The sequence below is a fragment of the Ictidomys tridecemlineatus genome, unplaced genomic scaffold (assembly GCF_052094955.1).
Source record: "Ictidomys tridecemlineatus isolate mIctTri1 unplaced genomic scaffold, mIctTri1.hap1 Scaffold_51, whole genome shotgun sequence".
Classification (NCBI taxonomy): domain Eukaryota; kingdom Metazoa; phylum Chordata; class Mammalia; order Rodentia; family Sciuridae; genus Ictidomys; species Ictidomys tridecemlineatus.
Window position 1 is genome coordinate 524,729 of NW_027523338.1, and position 27,017 is coordinate 551,745.

The window sequence follows — 27,017 nt, forward strand, 5'->3', positions numbered from 1 at the left end:
CAGAAGCCACCTGGGAACACATGAATCAGAGAAGGGGAAGTGACAAGACTCACATGTTCAGATTGGAGAGATTTTTATTGGCATCATGAGCACCTCCTTCCTTTGGAGTATTAGTTGGAAAAAGACAGCATTTGAACCTGGAAGTCATGGCCACCTTCTCCTTCCTAGTAGTGCTCAGGAATGGTTGTGCACCACAGTCCCCTCAGGAGTTCACTGGGGGTGAGACTTTGGGCTTTCTTCTTGTAGGGCACCTCCTCATTATTTCCTAATCTTAGCACCACCTTTATTTGGCTACGGGTGGAGGGAAGCAAAATCTCTTTTCTCAGGAGTTTTACTCTTCTCAAATTTCTCAGTGAATTTTTTCTCAGCAGATCTCTAGTTCAGTTGCTGAAATGCTGGATGGGTATGTTCGTCAACTTTGCATTGCTGTGACCAAAATACTGCCTGCAACAACTCAGAGGAGGAAAAACTTATTTTGGTTCATGGTTTCTGAGGGTCATGATTGGTAAGTCCATCTCTCTGGGCCTGAGGCGAGGAAACCATCACGGTGAAATGTCGCCGTGCAGGGCCTACTCAGCTCATCGCAGCTGGGCATCAGAGAGACTGAAGGAGCCAGGCACCTCCCAGAGACCTGCTTCCTCCAGCTATGCTCACCTGCCCACAGTTACCACCCAGGTGTCTATTCAGATGATCACTCTCACAATCTAATTATCTCACCTCTGAACATGGCCGCATCACATATGCTTCCCACACATGGGCTTTTAGGGAGACACTTAATATCCAAACCAAAAACATGGGACTCTGCGCAGGGCTCGGGGGAGGGTTGAGGAGGAGGACTGTGCTTTGTGTTTGTCTTCCTTAATATATTCTAGGTGCCTCAATTCCTTGAGACTGAGTGGAGCCAGAAGTGCCATTTGGACAGGGCCCTCCCTCCTACCCATGCTAGTCTCTGCAAATGCCACCTCAGGATTCTCTATTTTCCCTCTGACATTACATATGAATTTTAGGTGACTCTAAGTCATATCAGACTCAAGAAGAATTCAGGACCCTGGGCCACCGTGGATCCATTGATGACCTTTGGCCTGGTGTCAGGTGAGGCCTGGGCCACACTTTCTCCTCCCATGCTCTTACCAGGAGGTGACTCCAGTTCTCAGCACCATGGGCAGCTGGGTGGTGCCAGGCATCTTTTGTCTTGTAAATTCCCAGACCTGGACATCCAGGGAGACAGTCACTCCAGCCTCTCCTAGCTCTTGTGACAGGCCGTCCCTTCTCTCCTGAACTCTTTTAAGACTGCTGCTTTACCAACAGGCACATCTGAGTGCCGCCTCGCCCCCAGTGTTTCCATTGGAGGTGGACATACCCTCACATTAGGTGGACTTCGTCCCCTAGGCCTTGTATAAAAGGAACACGAAAAGAAAGCACATTTTAATAAATTAATGTCTCAAGAGAAATCAGATTTGCAAGATTCGCTTTTCTGCATTTGTCCTATCATGTCCTATAAATGTAATATAACCAGAAGGCAAATCATGACTCATGCCTTCCTGCACACTCTGGTTCACACCTGCATTTGTGGGGATCATCCACAATGACAACTGCTGGACGCTGCCGTTCACTGTGACAAGGCAGTGTCATGAGACAAATATTTAAAGGCATCTTCACCCATGGTATCAAATTACCATGGATGAATCAAAATCCTTCACATGGGCCCATACATTTTGGGGTATATTTTCAATATAAATTTTTTTTATATTATATTAAGAAGGACTTTATAAAGAAGTTTACTTTATATAGGGCTACAAATTCTAGGTTCAGACCTCCTGGGCACCTTTGGGAAACTCTCGTTTAGAGTTTCTCCTTACTTATTATGTATTATCTTCAATGTTGAGCCTTTAAACAAATTGGATGCAATGAAAATAATCTTATTCCACATCCATATGTATTTATGAATATACACACACACATGCGCGCGCGCACACACACACACACATACCTTACCTCAATGCTCACTATTTGAAATCTTTCAATTCAAGGAACCAAAATATTTGAATATCTAAGATAATATATATATATATATATATATATATCACATTTATACATCAAACAATATATATTGCATATTTACTACATAGAGTGAATTATTCTCTTTCAACTATCAACAAACTTGTTTTTCACAATATTCATATTATTGTTTTAATTATTATGCAGATTTTGTATACATGAAAACTAACAGAGAGATGCTCTGTCATAGAGCTTATACTGGTCAAATGGGGTTAAAATTATAAGGTCAAATTGTCAAATCATTTATTTTGACTTTTCTCAAATATTTTCTAATTTTATATTCACATAGTTTTTCTTGAATATGTTTTTAAGGAATGAATTATTATACAATAAAGTGTTTCAAAGAGAAAGTCTGTTGCTATCCGTGCTTAAATGTAAAGGATTGTGATTGTGTAGCATTTTTTAAAGCACTGTATAAAAATTAATCCAGAAGAGACTATAGTCACACAAAGAATTCAGCAATGCAAAATTTCCATTGGGTAAGTTTGGGTAAATGTACAAAATGTGAGATGACATCATAAGAAAGACACCTAGAAGTTTTGATTAGAGATTAGCTGGAGTCAGGCACACAGATTGGTAAATCAACACAAATAATTTTCCTCCTTGATGTGTGACACAGAAAGGTCCCAGCTGACCACCCACAATTTGCTGAATGCAGCAGCTGCCTGCAAACTTTCCCTTGGGTCTGTGACTCCTCTTCATTTGGGAAATCCCTAACCTTTTTATACTCTACAAAGATAATCATTTTCATTTGATAGAACACTCAAAAACAGTAGAAAAGTCATCATAGTCCACTGGTTTTATAGGGCGTTTGAGTCCTACTCTAACAGTAGAAAAATCCTGTCCTTTTATTGAAACCGTGTTTCCATTCGGTTGCTGCGGGGGTTCAGATTTCAGGCAGGACAAGGTTCAGGCTGTCTCAGGAGGCTGTGTGACTCCGACCACACAGGCCACGCTCAGCTCCAGACACCAGCCTCCATGACAGAGTCACGTTTTCATCTGATCAAGCAATAAATAATCACATAAAATCCTTCACAAATGGCCAGAATTAGAATTATATTACCCTCCCGGCACTCTTAACATACAGAAGCATGTGTTATGATCATATTTAGGGAGAGGACGTACTGCATATTTCTGTTGCTTCTTATTAAAATATTTGGGATGAATTTTAGATGGTGTGTACGTTTTTGATGATGTGATATATATTTAGTTGGTTTGGCCTCACATTTCCTTTTTGTTTCTCAGACAACATTAGAAAAACATCTATTGTTCTTAAGATGAATCTTGAGTTTAGAAATTCTAGAATTCAGCCAAAATAAAAAATTTAACTTTTCTGATTCCAAATCTCCACAAGCTTCAAGAATTAGAATTATCAAGGCATCCTAATTTTTCTCCATTATTCCATGGAAACAACATTATTTAATGTAACCAATGAAATCCCCAAAAATAGACTTGAAAACAGTTTTAATTTAGTCTCTTGGTAACGTGAACCAGGGTGACCCAGCCTTCCCTGGCTGCCCTCTGCAGCAGGTTTGTTAAGTCAGATCATTGCCTAGGAGCCCCTCCCCTGAGTCTTGCTACATTGGGACCGTGCCTTCAGTTCATGAGCCTTCCAGGACCTTCCAGATCCAGATCATAACTGACTGTACGATTTCTCTCACATGTGGAAGCTCACACCAGGTGCCACGGCACATGTCTGTGATCTCAGAGACTTGAAAAACTGATGCAAGAGAATCACAATTTCAAGGCCAGCCTTAGCAATGTAACAATCTCCTGTCTCAAAAAATAAAAGGGACTAGGGATGTCATTTAATGATACAGGGTCCATGGATGGAATGGGTGGAAGGATGAATGCATGAATGAATAAGACTTAAAAATATACTTTTCACACTTATTCCCAACACTTATTAGACTTGCCAGATGGTCACATTTACCGTGGTGGGTATGGGTAAGTCACGGAGCCAATGAGAAGACCTTAGTTGGGAGCAACATGACCCTTACAATAAAATTACGTAAATGATTAACTGCTTTCAGAGTTGGAATGAACAATATGCCATCGAGGGTTTCATATTAGCCAGCATATCAGGTGGGAAGACTTTGGGCTAAAAATGATTGATCTCTATAATCAAATACTCAAAATCAGACCACACTGTGCCGGCCTCAGATATGATTAAAATTGACTATCTGAAAATACACCCATCGCAAGAGAATCACAAATTAAGACAGTTGCCTTACTGTCTGCACCAGCAAGAGCATCATATTACTTGCATCGGCACCATATTGACATCCTCACACAACTTGTCTTGGTTGTCGTTTTTTAAAACCCGGTTTCGTTTCTGCATTCCCACTTCCAGAACTGCTGCTGATTCCTACACACTCTCATCCTCTGGCACATTTATCATCATTTTAATGATTTCAAAACCCTGTGTGCACAAATCATTTAATATTGACAAATACTACTGACCATAATCAACTGTTTAACAAAAGTATCTGAGCTCTATAAAATTACATTACATTATCCAACTCAAGTGCACATAGTAAAAAATCAAGTAAAATTTCATGCCTCTCATATGCCTAAAACATTCATAATGTTACTTTTGCATTTCCCCAAGAATATTTTATGAATATTCTAGAATATAACTGCTTCCATTTCCCAAAAATAGAGTCATAATTTTTTCATTTTCATTGTTCTTTTCAGTACTTTATTTTCCCTTTATAATATCACTTACAGATATTACCACATTAGCCTTGGGTCATTTTCTAACTGTGTTTAGATATAAGATATTTAATATATTTCCTACTGATGGAAAATTAAGTTATTCTAAGACTGGGCTATTGTAAACAGTGCTATGATAGATGTCTTTGCCTATCTTTAGAAATCTGTGTAATATTTTTCTAGTGTCAACTTCTAAAAGTGGGATTTCTGGGTGAAAGAGCTTATAGAAGTTTATGTTTAACACATCCTGACAAATTTCCTGCCAAAGTCTACGCAACCATTCACACTCTGTCAACCAGTGAAGTGTCTGTGGCTCCTGCTGTGGTCCAAAAGAGGCAGCAGCATACTTTCTATCTTTACTCAACAGGGAAGGAAAATAGAGCCTCCAATTGGATTTCATTTGTGATTCTCTACTTTTAAGTGAGATTGAGCATTTCTCTGTTTCTATACATTTTAGGTACTCCTAAATTAATTGTTTGTAACTTTTGATGATGTGACTGAGTTGTTAGTCTTTTTTCCTCATTGATTAATATGAAAAAATTATATAATTATAGTATTAGTAGTTTGTCATGTTTTGATAGTTCACTTTTGAAAAATTAGATAATATATAAGCTAATTTTTCTTAATTGAAGTAGCAATTCTTCAAGCCATGCATGACAAATATTATTTAATAATCCTTCATTGTTTCCTCTAGACATCTATATTTTCCTCCAACATCTACACACTTCATCCAACTACATTTTATTTCTGGTTAATTGGTGAAGTAGAGTTTTTTAGCATTCTACCTTGAAAACTTTCAAATATACAAAAAGTTTTAAAACTTTTACATTCAATGCCCACTATACACCAACCTGATACAATTAGCATTTTAACTATATCACATTTATCACACATCTTTCCACCTATAAATTTTGAGAGATGTAAAGTTTTCTTTTAAAAAGTAATATTATATATAGCATTATTTCTAATTTATGTTGCATTTCATGTTTTATTATTGATATTTATTTGCTTTCTGTCTACAAAGACTGTTTATCTAATTTTTTTAGCATTTGGCTTTAGAAGGAATACAGAATACATTTCCTATTCTTCAAAATTATAAATAACATGCTTAAAATTTATATTTTCAAATTTATTCATGTTAGGTAATAAATAATAACTTTTCACTGTGCAAAAGAAGGAAACCTGAAGGGTATATTTCAACCTACTTCAATTCTTGGTCTGTCTTCTAAATTTACCTTGTTGGGTTTGTAACATGTCCAGGTTCTTTTTATAATTCCTCCATTGTTTATTCTTGGTTTAATTAGTGGAATTCAGTGCTCACCACTTTATTTTAAAATCTGCTTCTCCATTCCTGAGGTCTTCCCTTCAATTCATCTCTCCATTGGCTGAGTATTTCTGCCTAAAACTTTGCTTATTTAATATTTTTTTCAAGACTAACTTGTCTCTGGGTTTGTTTCATGAGAACTTGGGATCCTTAGATCACCTTTCTTGTTCCTGTAACTTTATGAGCATAGTCCCACTGTTTTCTGTCTGGGAAAGATGCTGGGGGCCGTCTGTAAGTCAGCCCATTTCCTGCTCCTAGACTCCTCTTTGGATTGCCTGGAGGTCTTGCTGTTGGCCTGAGGTCCACAGTGTCCACCAAGTGCAGGTGTGGCCTGAAACAACAGTGAGTTTTCCAAGTCCATTGTACACTGTCCCCCATTCTTTAAGAAAATCATGCTTTCAAGAATTTTCCTTAACTCTGATCTTTGATGAAGAAATTCCAATTATGTAGACTGAAATTCCCCTGACACTTACTTCCCTCATCTTGGGCATTTCTTTTTATTTCCTATTATATTTAACGTGGCTTCTCTCCCCAATTCCCTGGTTCAAATTTCAGCAGAATCTACTCTATTTTTCTCCTCTATTGTGGCATTAATTTCTGAAATGATTTAATTTTACCACACATTGTCCCCAACCTCTGTTCACTCACTTTCTATTCCCCTTTGGTAAGAGTAATTATCCCTTCTTTTATTAATCATGTGACATTTTTGAGTTCTTTTTTAAATGATGCATGTACAGCTCTGTCATTATGCTTCTTCTGAAAACTTCCAAGCACAATTTTTCCAGTTGCAATGTGTCACCTGCTGTGTTGCTTTTGTTTGTTGTGTTTTATCCCACCTCCTTTTGCTCTTAACATCTATGAAATCTTTTTTTTTTCATTTTTGGTTATTACTTTTCTCCGAATGGAGGTGATTTTAATAGAGCTACAAATGTTTGAAGAGGAGAGTGGGGATGAGCAATGGGTTGGGAAGGAAAGTTGAGGCAGCGAAGTGCAAGTTTTTTCCTCCCCTCGTCCTAGGGACCTGCTCTGCATCGCCTTTGAAAGTCCAGCTCACCCTTAGTGCATGATGGGAAGGCAGGGGCCATTCCCTTTGGCTTCTGCATTCCCAAGTTGTGACTACTTACAGGTTCAGATGGATAACCTGGTTCCCAAATCCCCTTTCTGATTCCAAATGCACTAACCCATGGGTTCCCAGCCTGCTTTCCTTCAATCCTGGCCCCCAACCATTTGTGGTTCACTTGTCCTTTCTGTCTCATGGTGACCAAGTCAAGAAAGAGTGAGATCATTATAAATGTCCCTCATTGAACATGGATTAAAAAGACTCAGGTGTAGAATAAGAAATTTATTAAAAGGAAAAAAGCTTGGCAACAAATATATCAATATGATAACAAAAGACATCTGTAATTTTAGGGATTATTGACAAATATTAAATTTTCTTAATCATTTCATTTTATAATTTTCTACATATTATAATTTTACTACTTTATCAGCAAAAATTAAAAAATTAATTTAAAAAATACCTTTCTATTAACTGTGTTTTCACCTTATTATTTAAGTGTCTGAAAATTATTCCATATGGAGTTCTATATCAGAATTATGGGACTTACAAAATAGTTTCATATTTTTCATATGTTATTGGTAAAAATTCAATTTAATTTAAAATACCAAGCATTTTGTTCACTTGGCAGTTATGTGCTCATGTTAAGAATTTCCCAGGTTTTTCTGCATCCTTAACCTGTTTAGACAAAGTTACTATTACTGTATTGGAAATAAATAGTGCCTTCTTTATTTTTATGTCATTTCCAAGCATATTTCAAGGCAAGGTCTAGCATGAGTTATAAAATGGTGTTTTGAAAATAAGCAATAGTAACAAAAACAGCATGGTATGGGCACCAAAACAGACTGGTAGACCAATGGTGGTACAGAATAAAGGACACAGAGACAAACCCACAAAACTACAATTATATTAGATAAAGGTGCCAAAAACATCTACTGGAGAAAAGTTAGCACCTTCAACAAATGGTGCTGGGAAAACTGGAAATCCATATGCAACAAAAATTAAACCCCTATCTCTCACCATGCACAAAACTCAACTCAACATGGATCAAGGACCTAGGAATTAAACCAGAGACCCTGTGTCTAATAGAAGAAAAATTAGGCCCTAATCTCCATCATGTGGGATTAGGCCCAGCTTCCTTAATAAGACTCCTATAGCGCAAGAAATAAAACCAAGAATCAATAAATGGGATGGAGTCAAACTGAAAAAAGAAACAATCTGTGAGGTGAATAGAGAGCCTATATCTTGGGAGCAAATCTTTACCCCTCACAATCAGATAGAGCACTAATCTCTAGGGTATATAAAGAACTCAAAAAATTAAACACCAAAAAAAAACCCCAAATAACCCAATCAATAAATGAGCCAGGGACCTGAACAGACACTTCTCAGAAGAGGATATACAATCAATCAACAAATATATGAAAAAATGCTCATCATCTCTAGCAACTAGAAAAATGAGAATCAAAACTACTCTATCATCTCACTCCAGTTAGAATGCCAGCTATTATGAAGACAATCAACAATAAGTGTTGGAGAGGATGTGGGGAAAAAGGTACACTCATACATTCCTGGTGGGAATGCAAATTGGTATAGCCATTATGGAAAGCAGTATGGAGATTCCTTGGAAATCTGGGAATGGAACCACCATTTGACCCAGCTATCTCTCTCCTCGGTCTATACCCAAAGGACTTTAAAAAACATACTACAGGGACATAACCACATAAATGTTTATAACAGCACAATTCACAATAGCTAAACAGTAGAGCCAACCTAGATGCCCTTTAGTGGATGAATGGATAAGAAAAATCTGGCATATACACACAATGGAATTTTACTCAGCAATAAAAGAGAATAAAATCATGGCATTTGCAGGTAAATAGATGGCATTGGAGAAGATAATGCTAAATGAAATTAGCCAATCCCCCAAAAAACAAATGCCAAATGTTTTCTCTGATACTAGGAGGCTGACTCATAGTGGGTAGGGAGGGGGAGCACAAATAGACATACTCTAGATATGGCAGAGGAGTGGGAAGGAAAAGCAGGGGTTTAGCAAGGGTGGTGGAATTATCGTGACAGACATCATTATCCAAAGTACATCTATGAAGACACAAATTGGTGTCAACATACTTTATGTTGTGCTGTATATGTGTAATAAGAATTGTAATGCATTCTGCTGTCATTTATTTTTTTAAAAATCAATAATAAAAAAAGAGGGGCAAAAGACAATAAGAAGATGTTCAAGATTGTGTTTCATGTTTAAAACACTCTAGATAAACTATGAGTATAAGTTAAATATTTTATTAAAAGACGTGGTTATGTGTGCTTTTATGTGACTAAAATCTAAGACATATCATTTGAATATTTGAAAACATTAAACAGAGACCTCTCTAGTTTTCCAAGTGAATTGTAAGACAGCTTGTCATGATGTGTCATGTGGTAGATGAGATCATAAGTCAATGTTTTTGCTGTGGACCATGTTGAAAGTTTTGGGTGTGTGTGTATTCCTACTATGGTTGGCTATTCAGTCTCCAATTATGATTTTTCAACAAACTCTAGTGGAAAAGAAAAGTTCATAAATTTCAGTTCTTTTAGTTTTATACATATTTTCACGTGGAAATGATTATATGAAGAGCTACATATCCTAAGAAGCAACTGTAAGTGGTAATTTTCAAAGGAAGTTTAAAATCAAAATTAAAATATAAGGCAAAATAAGAACATAACACTCAACATAGCAAAAAAAAAAAAAGATATCTACTCGCTGTCTTAAAAGGATTGTTCATTGAATTGATGCCAAGTACTGTTCTTTGTGAGTTTTTATAGATGTCTGTTGTACAAGTGATGATGCTAGTAGTTACTTAGAAGTTGTTCAGGAGTACTTCTTACATCTTTCTTTTTTTTTTCTCAGTTACTGATTCTGAATCTGTTGATCCTCTTCTTGGCGTTTCATAACACAAACACATTGTTGGAGAACTGTGTAATGGAATGGAAATAACAATGAATCCAGAGATAGGTCTGCTTGTGTTAGAAACCAACCCATCCTCCAGACCTGTAGATCTTCCAGGTACAGGTGAGAAAAAGAGGAATGAGAAGAGGGTATGTGTCTATTTGCATTCTATATAAATGCAGAGGCATCTGATGCAAATCTTACATCACTGGCCATGGTTGTAAGTTGCCCAATATCATGTTACAGCTTCTGCATTCTCAAACAGTTCAATAGGCTTCAAACAACTTTAAAAGTTTTCATAGTTCTAGGAAGAAGAATAACTCTTGTTTTATGTTAATGTTTTCTATTCAAGAGAAAAAAATCTTTGAAATAAATTTTCTGTGTGAGTTCTTAACTGATTTTTGAAGTGACCAGAGTATAATCACCAAATCATGATTTGCAAATTCCAGATGTTCTTTATATTTTTATCTAATTGGCAATTTTTAAAACAACCATGGCTTATAAAATATTGCAATCTTTAAAAGGAGGTTTAAGTATGACGACAAAGCCAGGTTTCCTGACTTAAGAGTTCATAGGAGCAGAAATTTTATAGTATTCTTTGTAGTTGTTTGTTATTTATGTTGTTAATTTCAGTTGATTTTTCCCTAAGACAAATTTATTACCTAGATTTATTACCTAGTGTCAACCAATTAATTGATCTAGTCCATTTATCTATCTAGTCATAAAAACTATGCATAAAATAATAAATTATAAGATACACTTGCATTGATCTCATGTCAATCTTTTAGAAATTCTCATATCAAAATATTCTATATTAAAATAAATTGAGATATTTTACTTTTAGTGCATAAATCATGACATAGCAAAAATGTGACTGCATGTGGGCTCATGAGGATTCTAATCATCTCTTACTATTTCTGTTGCTGAGCCTAGGTTGACCTTCAGTCCAAAGTAATAATTTTTAATAAACCACCATAATATTCAGAAAGTGGCTTGCACAGAGTCAAGACTCAATAAATACAAATTAACTAAGGGCATTGTATTTAGATAGGTGGAAGATTTAGATCTGCTGTGATTATGCAGTTAACAGAGAAAATATAACAAGATAATTTCTTATAAAAATTCTTTACTGTTTTTGGTGGAATTTAGTTGTGCTATTATTGTTGCTTAACTTTTTATTTTTCTCAGATTTGTTGATCATTGCATAAAGAATTTTCAGAGAAATTGTCATTTATCAGAAAATGGCCAAACATGATTTTAATTGTGTTCTCACTGTGATCCCATCTTGTTTTTTCACAAGAAACAAGTTTTGCTATTTGCTGAATGTCATCACATAGTGCTTTTTATTACAGAGTGTTAATGAGATCCCATAGGGAGGGCCTGAGTTATTTTTAAGAATCCTAAGAGGAAGTAACATAAAGGGAACGTGGACATGGACTCCAGTTTACTCGTCCGGGGAGGGCACTGTCTCCTCTGCTGCCCTTTCCACCGCTGAACGTCTTCCTCCTTCACTGATCTCCAGTGATGTCGCTAACTACAAAGTGGCGCCCTGCATACTTTATGGAGATCTGAGCACCTAACCCATGTGCGGAAACAGGAGGGATGACTAGTGACACCTAAAGGAGGCTGCTTACTCCTATTCTCTTCTTTGGGGTCTAATTCCTGTCCTTAGCTTTTTTACAACATATTGATCCAGTGAGACATGCAACACGAGCAATCAGGTAGAAATAAATGCATGTGATCTTCAGAAGCCTTTCTTTGCTCTGCAGAGAAGATGTGGCCCGTTTAAATGGATCTCAAAGAATTTATGTGCTTTGGGCTCTAGTTTCTCCTTGGTTTTCAGATTTGTGTTGGTCATTCCATCGTGACAGTCTTGTTTAGGTCCTTATTATTCTGGTCAGCACTAATTAGGAAGTGTTACTTGAAATTCCATAGATCCTAAATGTAAGTAGTGAATTAGAAATGAAATCTGACTTTGAAATGAATCATTAATGTAATTGAATGGTGTGAAGTCAATGTTTTATCATAGTGATATACAATGTTTTGTTCCTTTAAAGAAGGTTTACATTCACATTAATAAAGACTAGAAAGGATACCAAAAAAAAAAAGCTTAGTGAGAAAGAGATAAACAGGATCTTTAAGTAAATTTATTTCTCTGTAATGGTAGGAATTACTTGGGTCTCTGAGTGCAGTTGACTTTGCCCAGCTTTCATGCCTTTGGTCTGGGTGAGGTATGGCTTATGGCTGTCACATCTCCTACTGTGGCTTTAAAAATGATTTGAAAAGGCTGTTATTTCAGACTCTCAGGCAGATGTTACTTTTACCACCACAGTCGAGCATGGCTCCCGTGTGTTTGACTTTCAAAATCCCTGCTAAGTTCCTTGCTGAGATCAGAAATGGTTTGTTTATTAAATCTGTATCTTTACATAGTGTGGGGGGTCTAGAAAGAAATACCAGCTTTGTGACAAGATCCCTAGGGAATATATACCTACTTAATCTTTCATCCAACACCACTTTCCAGTAACAAAGATGTATGTCTGCAGTTTTGAAATGAAATCCTATTTTGGTTTTCATCAGTATCAAGTTGGTTTATACACTGCAAAGAATTTCCACAGTCTTAAATATCTCAAATTCCCTTTTTTTCTTGTTGATGTTGTTGTTGAATTCAAGTTTTTGAAACCCATTTTCTATTGAGCTTTCATCTCAAATAGTTTTTGGATCTCCAATCAATGCAACCTTAAGATAGGAAATGGTCTGTAATTAACATATGATTTTGGACACATAATTCCAACCATGATTTCAACATAATAATGGCATAGGTATTTATGTTATTGAGTTATTGATTTACATGCTCTGATCACAGAAGATCATTCAATTACTTGGACATGAATATATGGACAGCAAAACCCAATTATATGATATGATCGCAAAGTTAGTTGTGAAATATGTTGTGACCAATGAAATCTATGTGTAGAAAAACTTAATCACATCCAGAATTTACAGTCTCTAATCTGTTGATTCTAGAAATGTCAATTCTTATTTTAGATTTTCTTTAAAAGCATACATAAGACATTTTCATTTTAAGAAATATTAGGAGAGAGCATTCAATATTTTAAAACAAAAACTGAATCACTCAGAATTTCATTCCTTGGAGATAACCAAACTTTGGACTCATAATTTTTCTTCCTTTAAAAGAGATGTGTTGACTAGCAAAATAAAATTGATGGGAAGTCTTATTTTAACTCATTTACCTAATCAATTGAATTATTGAATTTATAATTTGCATGACTAATTAATGCAAATAACAGCAAACGTTTTCACTGCTTAAACTGCAACGAGGATATCTGAGTCATAAGTTGCTGGACTAAATTCTAGCAAGATTATCCACATTACTGATTTTTAATTCCCTCATCTGTAAAGTGACTATGGTAGCATCACTGTCTAGGTTTCCTATTGTGATGTCTGAATGTCAGGAACCACTATTCAAAAACACAGAGAGTGTCCCTCATGCAATCAATAGTGCCACATTTTGTTTATAAATTCCAAACCGAAATCCGTTATCTCTTTGTGAGTACTACATTACTTTCTCTTCCCGCCCTCCCCAGGGTGGGGGAGGGGCACGTCATTTTAAACATTTCTTCTTTAATTAACAAATATTTACTCCTACAAGATGAAAATTTGCTCTTCTTAAAGAGCTGCTTAGCCTCCCAGGTGAAGGGTGGCCTGTAATTCGGTGTGAGTGGAGCCCTTACAGGAAATGCAGAGAGGCACAGGGAGAAGTAGCCTGTGAAGGCAGAGGCGGTGACGGGAACTAGAAGGTGGACAGGCCTGGAAGGATCCAGAGTCAGGGAAGGGATCCCCTGGGAGCTGCCAGGACCTGCTGGGGGACTTGCAGCCTAGGGAACTGTGTGGCATGTTGTTCTGCTGCTGCAGCCACCTGTCTACAGGACGTTGTCCTGGTGGGCCTAGGAAGCCAGTAGAAAATTTTAGAAAAGAAAATAGTTTAAAGTCATATTTCTAAGATTTCTGTTTAGGAAACAAGAAAAAATATGTTTTCCACATAATGTAATTGAGAAGAATGAAAACAAGGAAGAAATGAAGAGATGTCAATGAAATAAAAACAAACAAGAGAGAAAATTAACAAAGTCAAGGATTGGTTTCTCAAAATTTTTTTTTCAAAATAGGAATCATTGTCAGGAATGATAGTGAATAAGAGAATGAATACAAATTGAATTATAAGAAAAACACAAAGGGCTACCACCATGGATACTGCAGACACTGAGACAATGAGGAAACTTCATGAAGAATTGTATGCCAATGAATTTGACAACTTAAGTGAAATATGGGAAATTCTGTGGTAAACATAATTCAACTCATTAAACAGACACAAGGTAAAATAAAAAACCTAGACAGCCCAGTATCCATGGAAGAAATTACAAATTAAAAAAAAAAGAAAAACAACTTTTTTAAAGAGAAATTTTGACCTATATGATCTACTAGTGAATTTTATCAAGCATATAAATAATAACACTTTGTAACATATACCTATGAGTTGAATAAAATTCTAATGTCAAATCCTGATAAACACTTAAAAATGAAAATCATGGAATAGAAAAATAGCTCTAATGAGCATATACACAAAATATTCTCAACCAAACATTTTAATAAATCAAATTCAGCAAGACATAAAATGGAATAAATCTAACATGTGGAAATGGGGTTTATCACAGCAATACAAAACTGCTTTAACATTTGAAAATGTATCATGTGTTCTATCACCTTAACAAAATAAAGATCAAACCCCAGGTATTATATCATTTTAATAGATGCAATTTGACCTCCATACAGAGCAAACTGTCAGTAAATTATGAATATAGTAGGCATTCCTCATGATGCCTAAGGATAGCTTTAATCCCATAGGGGATATCAAACAAAATTAATTATTCTCCCTTTAATTTGAGAGAAAACCATGATTAGCTGCACTGCCTGCTTTTATTTAACATTGCTTAGAAGTTTTAGCCAAAAAATAAAATAAATGAAACAGAGTAATATTAAATGAAAACTAAAGGAGTATAGAGAATAAAATTAAAGGCATCAGGATTAGGAAGATAAGGGTACATTGACTTTAGGCACAGACATCTACAAAAGAGCTCCAAGGTATCTACAAAATAACTACAGAACTTATGGTCAAAATTAGCAAAGGTGGGCTGGGGATGTAGCTCAGTGGTAGAGCACTGCCCTGGCATGAGTGACACTGAGTTCCATGCACAGGACTGCTAGTAATAATAATAATAACACAGTAAAGTCAATTAATATTTCATATTTTAAGATAGCAGGTGTCAGTTGATACCAATTTTGTTTTGGGTGCTCTGCACTTTGGTAATCGATCAATGCTATAATAAATACTCTCACATTCACATGTATGTATAATTGTGCACACAAGTACTTTTATAAAATACATTCTATAATTCATATGTCTTGGCCAAAATGTATATACCTTTATAAGTTTGATATTTTCAAAATACCTTCTAAGAAAAACACACTATTGATGTGTCCAAAATGTAAGTCTAACAATGTTTGTTTACCTATCCCCAAAACACAGTATTAAGTTGTTTTGAAAAATTGATATGCAGGATTTTCTCACTATGGTATTAATTCACCATTTTTAAAAATTTCATGAGGACCGCTCTATTCATTAATTCCAAAGCCAGTATTTCCTTTTCCTTTTCTAGGGGGAGGTTTAGTCAAGCTTTTGCTCATTTTATATTAAGTTCATGGTATGGTGAATTAGTTTTCCTCAGCCTTGGGTTTAATTTTTTCAGGTTTTTTCTTTCTTTTTTAAATAATCTTAAGATCATGCATGAAAAAAATTAAAATATTTATTTAATCACATCAATATTTTCTATTTTTCTTTTAATTTCTGGGCATCGACTTTAGCAAGGTCCTCCTTTCTGTGGTAATAAAAGGATGTAAATTTACACTATTTCCTGCTATATAGTCTTTACTTACACTTAAAATTTCAATATTTAAAAAATTCTTATGTCAGGAATGTGTTGACTGGCCAAGTTCATTTATTTCCTATGATTTTCATAGTTATTCTTATACCATGTCATTACTGTACCTCTTTTAGCACATATTATTTTATTTATCTTACCCTTTTATTTGGACCAACTTTTGGTTTCTGTTCCATCACTCTTTCTATTTCTGTACCATAACCAAATAATTTTAGTTGTTTTAGCCTTGTAACATTTAATATCTCTTACAATCTATTATTTTATCACCCCCTTTTAAGCTTTTTCCCTTTAACTATTGTTTTAGAATTCTCCTAGTCATTCTTGTACATTTCCAAATCAGTGTTAGAATTTTCTTTAATTCCAACGGATACTAAAATATTCTGAAAAGAGACCAAATAAGTTCTGAGCCTTGGTATTTACAGACATCAATTGCTGCCAACTAGACATTGGTCATGGGTCTCCTTGGATGGTGTAGCACAGAAATATGAACAATTTCAGAATTATAGTTTTTTTCTCTGCCCCACAAATTACTTTCTAAAAAGTTTATTTAAAATTTTCTCCCTCAAAGACTAAAAGAGCCCTCCAGAATAAAAGAGATTAGAGAAGGAGTTAGTAAAAACTACCAACCAATTCATTTCCCCGCCGTGTGCCATGTTGGCTTGAAGTGGGACAGGCTAGCACCCATGGCCCCTGAAGCAAGCTATGGAATGCTAGAGAGACAGCAGGGCCAGTACACAATAGCCCCCAGGCACCGGGTTTCCACCGACCATTCTGTCCAAGGAACTGCAGATACCTCGAAAACATTCAAATTTGCCCCAGTAGTTTCCACCACAAGAACTTTTAAAAGAGATCCAAAGACAAATATGAAGATGGTTTTGTTCTATGTACAATGAAGATTCCTGTTTAATGGACTATAGTTCCAGTATCCAGACTGAAAGACCAATTTGAGTAAAAATATTTAAAAAATACTTATGTGTGTATCTAAACTTAAAATATGATCCCATTGAACACGTTTTTATAACTTACCAAAATAAATTTCCCCACATGAAGTAAAGGGCTTAGTATGTGATACCTTTATTTTCAGCTTTCTGTGGAATTCATCTGTCTTCCTAACACCCAATACTTCATGAACAAAGCCATGTGCATGGTGCCATCTTCTTGTGAGACTCCACCAGTAATAATAGAAGACAATGTCAATGATATTCTAAACAAAGGACACAATTCACTCATTTAGTGCTTGAATGTCTAAAATGAGTATTCTAGAATCTTGAGATGCAGCTTTATAAACAGCATCTTTGCTCCCATGGAGATTTCATTCTTGGGGCAAACATATAGTAATATTTTTAATAAGATAATTAAGAGCATGTTACTATGGAGATAAGGGTGGTCAAAGAAGAACTTGGTGAGAAGTTGAAATTTTAATAAAATATGAAGAAGGGAGGGGGCAGCCTGCAATAAGTGAGCATGCACAGCAGGAAGCTTCTAGAATTTGCTCCAGTAATTTTTCAATGGGCTTCTGTTCTGATTGATTAGCACCCACAAATTGCCAGCTGTTAAATATTTCAGGTATCACTCTTAATCAGGCATCTGTATCTTTCTCAGCAAATATCATCCCTCCTTCTTCTTTTACCTGAAAACAGCAACCCTCCCTATGAATTAAAAAATCTAAGTTTCTGAGTTAAAAAATCATGGACTGAACCATAAAGGTTCAGCCTAAGGCAGGCCCATCCCTGGCCTTCCCAAGGTTTTCAACTATGGATCTGGGAAGAGGCTTTCAGCAGCTCTGCTAGATTTTATTTCTTTCTTTTTTTTTCCAGAGATGAATAAACTTAAAGGAAAAAGGTTTATGCAGCACATCGTGGCAGACAGCATGGGCCTCCCTCATGCTAGCCTGAAAGCAAGGGAGGGCAGGGTTTCTACTGTCCTCTCCAGGGGAAGGGCACGCCCCTAGCTTCTTCCCACTAGGCCTCACCCCCTAAAGGAGCCTAGCAGCAGTACAAGCTTGGGACCAAGCCTTTAGCATGTGATTTTTTGGGGGACTTTCATGATTCAATCCATAATAGCCACCTTCTATCAGCACAGTAACAGTGATACGCCAAGCACAGTAACTGTAGGAAGCTATGCATGTAAACGTGCATCAGTGTCCATACAGACGTGTGCATGTCCATTCCATGTGCTCTGGCTAAAGACGGACTTATGTTACTTGTCAAAAACTCATCCTTCAATAACACAATACATTATGGAACTGACACATGCTATGATGTAGACACTGATACTCCAGAGAAGTGTGACCTGAAGACTTAGGATTACAGGTAGAAAGAACTCCACATATTGCATGTATATCTTCTGAATTACATAAAAAGTCATTTAATCCTCAGAAAACATACACATGGCTTTCTTTGAACCAGTGACCTTCCAGCTCCATTCAGACATTCAAGTTGCAGAATTATGATTTAATCTGAGACTCTTAAAGATAAACAATCAGAGTTACAATATTTATCAATTCTAGATGGCTGGAGTTGTACTAAGAAGATATTGTTTTTCTTTTCCAAAATTCTACCAAGATTTTTGGAGGAGTCAAAGATGAGAAAGTAATAATGTAGTTTCATTATCCTTCACATGCTCCAACAGGTTAGAGAAAGTCAACACTAGCATTTGGGCTACCCTGTAGGTGAAGAGGAGACGGGATCACATTCTACACCAGTCTTATCTTACTATACTCTGGATGACTTTGACCTTCTGTTCTATCAGGCTTCCATTTTTTAATTTTGGTACAAATGTGATAGTTTGAGAATTTTTCCCTAAGTTTAACCTTCAGTCACATATAAAATTTGACTCTACTGTTATCAATTACATATTAGCTCTAGAACATGACATGCAATTCAAAACAGTGTCAATTTTATTTTACAATTGGTTCCCATATATCTTAGTAACATGAACAAAAGTTTTCTTCAATTTATAGAAGAGGTTAGCATTTGTGTTTTTGTTTTTATATAATTGAAAGCTATTAGCTGACAAGAGAGAGAACCAGGACTAGAACCGAAATATTCTAACCCTTAGCTTTATATTCTAACTAATGTTATTTATATACATGCAAAAGTCTTGGGAACCTACTCTCATTTTGTCTGACTTTATGTTAACTTGTTCTTGAGTTGCTTACTCCTTCAGGAATTGGCTTTGAGCAACAGGAGTAGGAGATATTAGTTAAGTGTTTGTTGTTTCTAAACAAAACCCCAAGGTCACCCAAACACAGCATGTTCAAGGAGACAGGGAGAACTTCACAGCAAGGTGTGTGCCTTTGGTGACATGGAACTAGGATTCGACATTTAGGATGCCGGGCACCTGCTCCGCATGTGCTCCCTGGCCTTGGTCTCAGGGGAGCACCGAGCCCCTCTCCTTCCTGAGTCCCCACTGGGGCACTGGATGCCTCACACTGTCTGTTTCTCCCGACTTTATTAGGCTTATCCTGGGGCAGTCTCACCCCTTGACTCTAAAAGAAACTTCAGCTCCAGAGCTTTCAGGGTAAGCTGAGCTGAATTTCTTTGAAGATCTGCCTGCTCCTTCGCCAGCTGATTTGTTGAGTGCTGACTTGTTATCCACCTCCTGGTAATCAGACATGGCCAGAGGATGTGTCCAGTGATGTTCACCTGGAGTCCCAGCATTTTGTTACAAACCACTGGACTTCAGTAGAAGTTCTTTGAAGTATTATTAAATTTTGTTAAAATTGAAGAAAACTTTGTTTCCTGTGACATCCTTGAGAGACACATTATTCTCAGACACAGCAGAACTCCTGTCTTCATTTCTGCTCAGTTGGCACAGTGCACATTGTGAGACTCCAGATGAAGGGGCTCAGAAGATGTTTGGTCAGTGTGCTCTTCTGGATGAGGCCAAACTATTTTGCACCTAAGGAGTTTCTAATAAAACCAATAACGGGAATGAAATCTTGTAGAAACAAAAGCATGTGTCACTGACAAAATGATGTGAGGTATGACTGATGCAAGTGCTACGATTGGTTGGGAAAAAATCAGCCACTCAGGGCAGGTTGCCATGGCTGTAAGGAATCTGGAGTATGCAGCTCTCAGAATTCACTGAAGTCTTCAGACTAGCAAAGGTTTTTTGAGACTTTGATTTTATTTTCTTAACATAGTTTGAAATAATTATACACCAGAGAAACACTAGAAAAAGTACTTTACACATTTTACCTCCCAGATTTGCCAAATATAAGATTGCCATATATATACAAACACAATTTATGTGTGTGTGTGTATATTTATTTATAAATGGTACAGAACATTGTATGTATATATGTATACATACACACATAGGTATCTCCTTTTGTATACATGTATATGTGCATATATATGAAATTTTCTGAATCATTTGAAAATAAGTTGCAACATGATGGCCTTCTCTCTCGTCAATAATTTTTCTTAAAAACAAGAATTCTCTTGCATAACCACAGTTCAGTAGTAGATGTCAAAAAATCACCACAGAATCCAAGAAAGTCACTCAACCTGTAGCTCATCTTTGAATTGTGACAGTGTATCCATAGATGCCCCTTGCCTCCTCCGGTATCCCACCTGGTCTAGTATTATGCGCTGCATTTCACTGTTGGTTCTCTTTAGTTTGAACAGGTCTTTGGTCTTTGTCTCTTATGCCCTTGACATTTACAAAGGTTACAGAATGCTTCCATGTTCTGCTGTTTCCTCATGGAGGTATTCAGATGGTGCATTCTGATGGAAAATCATAGAATCGGTTGTGATTTCCCCTGAAGCATATCTCAGGGGTATATGGTGCTCACGTGTCTCCTTACTAGTGATATTGCATTAATCCCCTGGTGATGAGGTTCCTGCGATGTGCCTGTCCTTCTTCATAGTCAGTAGGTGTACTGGGTGGAACTTCCTTGGGACCCTGTAAATGTCCTGATTCTCGTCAGACCTTCATCTTCTATGACAAGTGTCTATCGCTGCTGTTCCAGGTGTGGCCATGATAGTCACTGAGAGTGGTGACACTCATTTTATTAGGCAAGATGTTTTAAAAGTTCTTGACTAGTCCTAAATAAGAAGAGAATGAGTATTTTTTAATATAAAATCATCAGCTCAGCTGCCGTCTGCCACTGGTTGCTCTGTGGTGTCTACGCGGCTTTGGTAATGAAAAGCGAGTTTTCAGGGAAGGAATTTAAGTGACTGGAGATAGGAAAGTTTTCTCTATGGTGCTTTTGCTTTCTCTCTAGCCCCTTCCAGTGTCTAAACATCATTGCATTTGGCTATTTCTAAAACTCCATTTCATAGTTGTTTCTTGGGGTTTGGTTTTAGATTTTCTGCTTGTCTGTTTAGTGCTTTCCTTTCCCCTTACAGACCTTTTTCTCCCCAAGGGACAGCTCTGGGGTTAGTTCTTTTTCCCTAGACCATCAACTCTGAGTGCAGCACAGACTTGCTTGACTGGTCACTTTATGACCACTTATCTGACTGGTAACTTTAAACTATTATGGCTTTTACCTGTCTGGGCCCCACCCTGGCTTTGGTCCAAGACTGTCTTCCCCAAAGGTCCCTTCTCTCATTCACATCTGTAGATGGGCAAGGATTTCAACAAGCTCCTGAGTTATCATTTGAAGTTTACCTGACAGTTTGATTCCTTAGTGCGTAACTCCTCTAGGTTGAATCACAATTTCTCTGATTCAATAGCAGTAAATGCCTCGTGAGTACATTATGCCTTTGAGGGTTTTTTTTATTCCTTTAATCAGTAATATGGCTCTCTCCTTAAAGAAACCCATAAATAACATTTCAAAACAAAAATATGGCAACATTTATTTTACAGAAAAAAAATGACCTAAAATGAGAATAAAGGTGATGTTTTAGGAAGATATATGCAACTTTATACTATGGGTGCAAGTTCCCTTAGCCTATCACGGGGTCAGGTACAAGGTATTCAGAATACTGGCTGGCCTGCTTAGGTGAGCACCTTCTCACTCACCTGGGCATGATCTACATCAGGCAGGGAGCCTCTGAATCTTACTGGAGCTCTGAAGGGGACCAGGAGTGGTGACATGCAGAACAACCAAAATGGGTCAAGCAGGCACAGATTACAGATTGATGTGGAAGGCATTTAAAACAGTCTTGTTCCTAAGTTTTACTGGAAATATAAGGAGTGGCCTGTCATGCATGATGTGAATAAAGTGTGATTTGTTTAGGAAATAAAGCAAAAGACCACTGACTTCCCTTAGTGCTTTTCATATTGTATATAGTGAACTGAAGCCAAATCAAACAAACAAGCAAAGACAATGTATTGATTCAAGAATATAAAAAGTTTATAGATTTATTGGTGTTGTTATTTGGTACTGTAAGGGACCGGCGAAATGTCGGAGGAAGAGACCACAAGAGACTGGCTTCATGCAATAAGCATAAGGGGATTTTTATTGAGGATCCTGATTCAGTGCGCTGAGGCTCCAGGCTCACTCAGGAAGAGAGCAGCCCAGAGCCCAGAGCAGGGGTTGAACAATGAAAAGTACACTTTTGGGGGAGGGCGGGGGCTTTATACACATCATAGTCTCCTTTAACAAATCACCATATGCCGCGGGAAAATCAAACAACAATTCTTAGACTTGATTGGTACATTCATTGGCGGGAACAGGGCTGGCTGGAGTGATAGGTCATTCCTAAGGAGGGGGTTACATTTAAACTGATTGTTTTTGGGCCTTGAATGCCTACGTGCTGGGCTACACAGGGTCCTAAGTTATTAAACAACCAGAAGATCAGGAGGAATATTTACTGGGCAGTTCGGGTATTGTCCTAATAGCTACAGGAATTTAACCCAGGCTTTGCAGTTTAGAAACTTTACCCTTTTAGTACAACAAAAACCTGTTATCCTTTGATGAGATTCTCAATGTATCTTTTAAATCTAACAGGTCTACTAAGTCTATGATGATTAGCCTAAGTCACAAAGTCACCCAGACTCAATAAGCTTCCTGAAAATTGACTATGAGCTAAATGTAGGGGTGTCATGAATTTTAACCTTCAAAGTGTAATGAGGAAATGATTCTTGGAAAAAACACCTGGAAATATGCCAGTGTTCTAACACGGCAAAATCAAGCAAATGTTTATTGCTTGGGGTTTTGTTGGTTTGCCAATAAAGAGACCCTCACTATTCTAGGAAGTTACATTTTTAAAAAGCTGAAACTTCAAAATTTTCTTTTAAATTTCTTGAACTGATATAAAAAATGTGGAAAATTCAATTTCTAGCCATCAAATAGAACCATAGATACTCAACCCTGACAAGCACAGCCTGCCCTCTGGGGAGATTCAGCTCAGTGCTAGGCACCCACGTAGACTCTTCTCTCATGAATGTGTGTCCCATTTTGTCAGCATGAGATCCCACATGTAAACCAAAATGGTATTTTAAAGTTTCTAGACAGATCTTTGAGGCAAAAAAGAATTTCTTATATATGTTTTTAATTTCCCAGAAAGTCAGTAGTGTATTTCCCTTTTCCTGGTGTTTTGGGGAGATATGTACAATTTTATAATATGGCTATTAATCCCCGATGAATAATCCAGTATCGTCATCTTCTCTCCCTAACTGCTTTTCTTCTTCCCTTTATGAACCTGCATCTGCAGTCCTGTGAAAACAGAAGAATCAGTTCTTAGAGCCTCAGTCTTCCAATAGCACAATCCCACTTCAATGTTCAGGAGGCACAGACTGTCATTGCTTGGAAATATGGTGCAGAAAATCAGAGAATAAAGCCCAGACCGGGACTGTAAGAGTTTGACCTGGCCCTGGACACACAGAAACCTACACCTTCATGCAGGAATCCTGTGCATTCTCATAACTCCAGACTCTGAGATGAGCTTAGTAATGAAGTTATCTTTTAAATCTGAAGGAGACTAATGATGGCAAATGGATGATGATAACTTTCTAGCTGTAATGTCTAAAGAAAACTTCTAATAGCCGTGACTGGCTGCCAGTATTTTCCAGCGTTTCTCCAAGCCTCCGACTCTGTCAAGGCAAGGCCCTGCTGACTGCGCTGGGTAAGTCACCCACAGCATGGAACGCATCACTGGAGTTCCTACCCTTGATGAAATCACCCTGGTTTTTACAGCCTGGCTCGCTTTTACAAGCACAAGTGCTGCAAGGGTCAAAGGCCTGTTTCTTGTCATGTGGCAACTGAAGGAAGCTGAACACCCACCAGGAGACCCCGAGGTGGCCAGCTGGCACAGCAGCGGCCTCAAGTATTATGTTGCCCACCCACACAGTGTGTTTCAAACCAGTAAATAAAGATCACACAGTAGTTTTTATAAAATTACCAACCATAAACAATTGGCTCATTAGACAAAATACTCATAATTATATTTTTTTTAAGCAGAGGGTGATATTACATGAATCTTAAATGCACTGGAAGAATAAGCCCTTTCCAAATGCAATGACCATTCAGGGAGGGGGAGTGGGAAGAAAAGAAAAACCCCTTAAAATGCTCTCTGAGATAATGCAGTCTGCTACTTTCATGTTTCAGCCAAGAAACTACAGATCAGAACTAGATTTAACTACCAATTTTGGCCATAATATTAACATTTAATACGCTGTAGGATAGACCCAGTACTCTTGGCATTCTGAGAAGCCAGGCTGCTATGAAGTACATACAGCAGGCTATATATTAAGTGGTCTGACACAGAACACTTATGTCAGGCTCCCATTTCAGAACCTAACACAAAACCCTTACATCCTGATAAAGCAAGCTAGTGGGCTGGCTGGCAGGACTTCAACAGGGCCACTTGAATAGATGGCCTTCCTCAACAGTCTTAGTCCCACTGCACATGATCTTTAACTCATAAAATGATTAAAGCTGCATTAGGGATTATTTTTTTCTTTGAATAATAAATTGAGTTTTTAAAATAATTTTAACCAAAATAATGAACATAGATTGGAAGAAAACTCGCATTGGATTAGATCAGGGCCAATCTTTCCAAGGACCACATATTTTCTCTCAATATGATTTCTAAACAATTTCAAAGCTAAGAGAGATTAATAGTTTTAAAAAATAAAGAATGCTATTGCTCTACAACTTTGAGTTTCACTTAGTCTATTGCTTTTTTAGTACTCTTAGTTAAATTTTGTGAAGTATATTGTCTAGATCTCTGCCTAAGATTTCTGTTGGTTTGCTTTGTAAACTATTCTCAAGTTTTTGCAAATAAGCTAGAAACTGCATTTCCTACTGGATGCATGGGATCACCCAGGAAAATAGGTTTGGAATGATTATTCGACATCGCTGGGACAGTAATATTTAAAATATTATTTTTCAGTGGGCCAGATTCCGTTACAAGATCAAATTGTTATTGACCCTTTTACTCCTCTGTTTTGAGCTTTGGTGGATAGTCCTAAGAACCAAGGAAATGCAAGAGTTTTCCAGGATGCACTTGACTATTTGACTTTTCATAGCCTTCTTCAGTCCAGATCTTCTCCCCTCCAACATGCATGTATGGAAGGAAGGTCAAAGAGGACAAAGCAAATCTGTCCTCCCTGAGCACATCTCCACTGCACTCACCATGGGGCAGGACTTCAAATTCTCCTGTGAACACATTGAAAATGTCCCACCTGCTAGAGCTTGGCCTCTCAGTGGTGGGACACAGTGCTGGTGTTTGTTTTCAATATGGGAGGAGAAGTGAAGTGGAATGTAGGTGATGTGTCTGCAGGCAGCAGAGACTCGGTGGTGGAAACAGCCAGTGTAGGTGGCAGAGGACACCGTCTGCCAAGGCTCACAACCTCCTGTCCTCACAAGCAAGAAGACAAGAGAAAAGGTTCAGAGGGCCCAAGAGAGCTTATGGCATGCTACTAAGGGCTAAAAGGGATGATTCTTAAATATACACAATTGGACCCATTACCAAAGACAACCAGAAATTCGGAGATATTGACCACGTATGGAAGAAAGGGGAGGGCGACTGGCACAGGCCAAGGGGACAGGTGGGCAACGTGCATAAGAGAAATTCCTGACCCAGGGGGCACGGGCTCCTCCAGGCCTGGAGTCTAAGAGGGAGCCCTGTAGGAAGGCTGCCCTTGGTCAGTGTGGACCCTGCATGGCCACACTGAAGGGGAGCTCGGAGAAGACGAGAACTGAATCTTGATCCAGTCTCTTAAATTATCTAGAAAATAGGTTTGGGAAGAGTATTCGACACCACTGGGATGAGGCACAGCATCTGAAAGGCCACGTGGAAGGGTATTAAATACCAGGACGTCTTCCACCCTTCGCTCAGTGCCAGGAAAACCAAGTGCCCTGGAAGCACGCAGAGCCCTGGAGGATGACCCTGCAGCTTGGCAGAGGCCCACTGTGCATTGTCCCAGTCTCCGCTTTAGGAGGGGCTGTCAGAAGACAATCATCCTTGCACTGGACTTAATCAGAAGTGTTTCTAAGCTCTCCTAGCCCCCCACCCCAGTGCAAGCCAAGAGCACATTTTTTAACTGTACAACATTTGAAACTGGGCATTTTTTTCTTCTTTCTGTGATACATTTCCTTAAGTGGTTTAAAACAATCATTAGTTCTGATTTATGCCTTGTATATATAAAGAGTAAACCATTCTCTCCCTGCAGTAGTTTCCAAGATACCATATTATAAATGACAAAGTATCTAGTTAACAAAAGAAACTGAAGTCATTAATAAGGAAAACTGCTTTTCTAGAAACCCAAACATCTGAATTGCCCAACTTGGAATGGACATAAGCCATTGAAAATTTTATGATAAGACAAATATGTCACTGGGACACTGCTGGAGGTACATATGCTGAACTTAATTTTTCTCCTGGGAGGGGGAACTGCCTACAGAGGGAATCCATCAGTCTGGGGTATAGATGGGGAAGGAAAGACAACAGAAAGAATGTTCTTCCTTGATTGGGAAGTGGGATTGGGGAGAAACCCTGGGTCCTT